The sequence below is a fragment of the Bidens hawaiensis genome, unplaced genomic scaffold (genome assembly GCF_021521415.1).
Source record: "Bidens hawaiensis isolate Kalapana, Puna unplaced genomic scaffold, B.hawaiensis_p1.1 tig00019442_1, whole genome shotgun sequence".
In the NCBI taxonomy this organism is placed as follows: domain Eukaryota; kingdom Viridiplantae; phylum Streptophyta; class Magnoliopsida; order Asterales; family Asteraceae; genus Bidens; species Bidens hawaiensis.
The window spans coordinates 359,507-365,073 of NW_027492952.1; positions in this window are offsets into that span (position 1 = coordinate 359,507).

Consider the following 5,567-nt stretch of genomic DNA (forward strand, 5'->3'; position numbering starts at 1 on the left):
ATTGGCAATCGTTCATGATCGATTCATGTTCTTGAAAGATAGAAATACTTTGATACATTATCGAAACACGGATCCTTATATTGTACTTAGAAATGATGAGATATAAGTTATGATGTATTTCTCTAAGTCTTGGTAATCCGAAAATGGCTTTGCTTAGGATATCATGCTAGTTAAAGAAATCATATGTTAACGGAATGTGTAATTATAACATACATAAATCAACCAATGGGAGGTTGTGTGAGTTAACTACAACCACTCGAAGTTGTTAGGATTGGTATTTGAGAAATCGAAGTCAATTCTAATCATTCTACTTTACCAACTGCTTGTCTACTTAAATTGACATTCTTGGGGTAGCATGCTATTAATCATAGGATGGACTTGAAAATAGGCATGTTATTATTCATTATGTCATAGAATGTGTTCACTCAAAAATGAGGATCATAATTCTATCATATATTATTAGGACAAGTCTATCACATGTTTAACTATTAATCATCAAGGAACAATGGAGTGGATTCTAGATATTAGATGGTAACCTTCACATAATTGAACAACTCGTTTAGAATCTCTCTTCTTGGTCACCTATATATTATATATAAGTATTTATATTTTGTAAGAAGTTTGAAGAAAATTAACCCCAAAATGATTAAAACCTCCGATTAAAGTAAAACAACGATTCATTAATAGAAAAATTTGCGTCCACGGATCGATACTTGGTTCTTACCAATACTATTCTACATATACGATAGGTACACTTGCCTATTTTGTGTGTGTTTAGTCTTTGTAGAAATCACAATTTAAAACATGATCTTGTGCAAAAGCAAATCATCCAACCTCTTATATTTTAACCGCACGCGCACGCACACATCAAGTTTTTGGCGCCATTGCCGGGGACACGGTACGTTTCTAAAAATGATCCAAGTTTTAATTTAATCATTGTCTATAATTGTACAAATTTTTTTTTTTTTAAAAAAACTTCTATTTTATCTTTACTCTTTTTACTAAATATTAAAATATATAATTTTACGGCTAGCCTACTCTTTACCTTTATTTACCTTACTCTAGCTTAATTAACTTAGACCTTAGGTAGTTTAGAATAGCTTAGCCTAATCCATAGTTTAACTTAGACTAACCTTTAGTTTAACTTTAGATAACTTTTACTTTAGTATTTACTTTTGACTTAGTCCCATGTATGTCCTCTACTTTTGAGCCTGAGCTTGTTTCTCCAATTTCTGAACCGGAACGACTCTTTCGTCGACGAGCACGTAAACGGACAACAGAAACCACCGAAGTAATCAAACACGAATCAGTAGACGTCACCACATCAGGAGAAAATCAAACCGAAGAAATGATGGTGGGCCAGAATAATGAGCCGAACATGAGCCAGTATGCCAAGCCAACTCTCGAAGGCTACGACAATGGAGTGGCTCCACCCGAAATCACCAAAAATTTCGAAATCAAATCAAGCACCATTCAGATGGTGGAAAATTCAGTTCAATTTCATGGTCTCCTCGACGAAGACCCTCTTTCTCACATATGTCGATTCCTAAGAATCTGCGGAACCTTTAAAATTCAAAACTGTTTGGACGATCAAATCAAACTTAAACTCTTTCCTTTATCTCTAAGGAGTCAAGCCTTAGAATGGATAGAGTCCCTTTCCTCTGGTTCCATCACCACTTGGGACCAGATGGTTGAACAGTTTCTCCTCAAATATTTTCCGCCCGATAAAACTGCCAAATTCCGAGCCAGCATTACCGGATTCCGGACCGATGATGATGAATCGTACACGCAGCATGGGAAAGATACAAAAGTCTTCTGAGAAGATTCCCACGCCATGGACTGAGCGTATGGTTACAAGTACAAAATTTCTTTGACGCACAATCCAGTCAAAACAAACAGGCCATTGACCAAATCGCTGGTGCAGACCTGGGATCCAAATCACCTAACGAAGCATTTGAAGTCCTGGAGAAGGCCGCAAAGAAGAGTTTTGGTTACAACCCACCAAGATCTACACCCACCTATAAAGGAATACACCACGTAGATTCCAACACTCTTGTCACAGCACAGCTTGAAGCCCTTTCTAAAAAATTCGAACAACTTCAAACCGAGCTATCAAAAACCAGACTCGCCTGTGACACTTGTGGAGGAAATCATAAGAAAAGTGACTGTAAACAGGCCATCATGTCCATGGAAGAATACGATTTCATCGCTCGACAGAACAACGCTTTCAGTAACAACTACAATCCAGGATGGAGAAATCACCCGAATTTCAGCTGGAAAGACGGAGGTAACACTCAACCTTTACCCGGATTCGAAAAGAAACCGTTGAATCAACCCTTCCAGCCTAAACCTCAATTTCATGATCATAGTTCCAGTAGCCATCAAAACCCGAGCTACTCAAAGATCGAAGAGATGTTAATCCAACTCATAACCAAAACAAATGAAGCAGAGAAGAAGGCTGACTCAAGAGCTATTGATATCAGCGGAGTATTGTTAAAACATGAATCCGACCTCAAAAGTCAACAAACATCATTGCGGTAACTATAAACTCAGATCGGACAGATTGCCCGACAATTATCAGAAAGACCACCCGACGCTCTTCCAGGCAACACTATAACAAACCCAAATGCAGCAGCCAACGCTGTTACATTAAGAAGTGGCACAACCACTGTTGCCTCACCAACTTCAGATGCATTTATGGAAAAGGAATCCCCTGATAAAACGCAGGAAAGACTGATCCCAACAGTCACCGTACAACCCAAGGAGTCAGTCCGAACTTATATTCCACCTATTCCATACCTTGGACGGCTGAAGCAGGAGATATTGGAAGCTCAGTACTGGAAGTTTTTAGAACGCTTCAAACAACTCCACATCAACATCCCTTTTATCGAAGCCATCGCTCAAATGCCAAAATATGCCAAGTTTCTCATAGAAGTGCTGACAAACAAGAGGAAGCTGGAGGAACTCTCACACGTCACCTTGAGTAAAGAATGCTCAGTTGTCCTCCAAAGCAAGCTGCCACCGAAAATGACCGATACAGGGAGTTTTACTGTCCCTTGTCTCAGAGGAAATTTGTCTGTTAGCAATGCCCTGGCTGACCTAGGAGCTAGTATTAATTTAATGTCTTATGTGGTTTTTGCAAAACTAGGGATAGGAGAACCAAAATCCACCCGCATGAGCATTCAGTTAGCTGACCGATATGTTAAATATCCTCGGGGCATTTTTGAAAACATGCTTGTCAGAATTGACAAGTTTATTTTCCTAGTAGATTTTGTGATTCTAGACATGGAGGAAGACAAAAGTGTACCTCTGATTTTAGGAAGACCCTTTTTAGCCACCGCAAATGCTATTATTGATGTTTGCACCGGCAAACTCACTCTCAGGGTCAATGACGAGGCAATCACTTTTGACATAGGAAAATCTATGCAATATCCACAACATCACGATGACACATTATACTGTGTTGACATCGTTGATTCTATCGTGAGTTGCTATGTTCGGAAATCTTCCCTTAATGCCTCATTAGAAACACAAATCTTAACAGATACTAGTACCAAACCAATTTTAGAAAACAATAATCTCAATCCTGTGAATAACTATCAGGAAGCATCAGAAGTAGTATTTGAGATCACTGAATCCAATGAAAAATCAAAACCATCAATCGAAGAACCACCAGCCTTAGAGTTAAAAGAACTACCAAAACATCTCGAATACGCCTTCCTAGAAAAAGATTCTCAACTCCCAGTAATTATTTCACTTCACCTTTCTAAAGAAGAGAAAGACGAACTTCTTAAGGTCCTCAAAAACCGTAAGAAGGCTATCGCATGGAAGATCATGGATATCAAGGGCATTAGTCCCTCCTTTTGTACTCACAAGATTCTCATGGAAGAAGAATACAAACCTGTGGTCCAACATCAAAGACGTCTCAATCCCAACATGCAAGATGTGGTGAAGAAGGAAGTAATCAAACTGCTTGATGTCGGATTAATCTACCTGATCTCGGATTCACCATGGGTTAGTCCCGTTCAAGTAGTACCCAAGAAAGGAGGAATGACAGTTGTAATGAACGAGAAGGACGAACTAATACCAATGAGGACCATCACAGGCTGGCGAGTTTGCATTAACTACCGGAAGCTTAATGACGCCACAAGAAAAGATCATTTTCCACTTCCTTTCATCGATCAAATGCTTGAGCGACTATCTGGAAAATTGTTCTACTGTTTTCTTGACGGATTTTCCGGATATTTCCAAATTCCCATTGCTCCTGAGGATCAGGAGAAAACAACCTTTACATGTCCGTATGGAACCTTCGCCTATCGAAGAATGCCATTTGGACTATGTAATGCTCCGGCCACCTTCCAACGTTGCATGGTCGCCATCTTTCATGAAATGATCGACCACTCTATGGAAGTTTTCATGGACGACTTCTCAGTCTTTGGAGACTCCTTCGATCATTGTCTGAAAAATCTAGACAAAATGTTGACTAGGTGTGAAGAAGTAAATTTAGTACTCAACTGGGAAAATGACACTTTATGGTCAAAGAAGGCATCGTTTTAGGTCACAAGATATCCCATGAAGGACTAGAAGTTGATAGGGCCAAAATAGAAACCATATCCAAACTTCCACCACCAAGTTCAGTCAGAGCCATTAGGAGTTTTCTAGGTCACGCAGGATTCTACCGCCGTTTCATAAAAGACTTTTCCAAAATTTCTAGACCTATGACCAAACTTCTGGAGGGAGACGCACCCTTCATCTTCTCCAAAGAATGTGTTGAATCATTCAACATATTAAAAGACAAACTCGTCAATGCACCAATCATGACTACACCCGATTAGACCCTTCCATTCGAAATCATGTGCGATGCGAGTGACTTTGCAGTTGGATCCGTACTCGGACAACGCAAAGAAAAATATTTTCACCCAATTTACTATGTAAGTAAAACTCTTAATGATGCACAAGAAAACTACATCACAACAGAAAATGAGTTATTAGTGTTGGTGCATTATGTCAGTAGTTCAGTATCTAGTGTCTGTAATCGTGTTAGTTTGTTTTGTTTTGGTTTAGATAGATTGTCTCACAAGTTCGCCTGATATAAGCGAACTTGTGGACAGGCGAAGTTAATGACAACTTCGCCTAGTCTGTTAGGCGAAGTTGTCGAAGTCTTTATATACCTATGTTACGGCTTGTAAAAGAGGGGATTCCAGTAGGTGTAATTGTGATTGTTTGTCACGTGTTGAAAGGTTGCAATACAACGTGTCTTTCGGGTATTGTAACGTGTATTAGTTCTTGGTTTTAACGTATATCGCATCTAATGCTCGTATCGTCTTACGTAGGGATTCCGCACCTACGTAGTATGAGATACTTCCGTGTAGATCCGGCTGGGATCCTATAATTGGTATCAGAGCATTTGCTCGTGATTGTGTGGTTCGGGATTATCACACGAGTATAGAAATCCTTCCGTTCGACTATTCGCGGGACGAGTTTACGTTGAAATACCGAGTTTTTGTGCCCTACCCATCTCCCACTATCAAATATTACCCATTACACCTTCGCATACCTCGCAATAC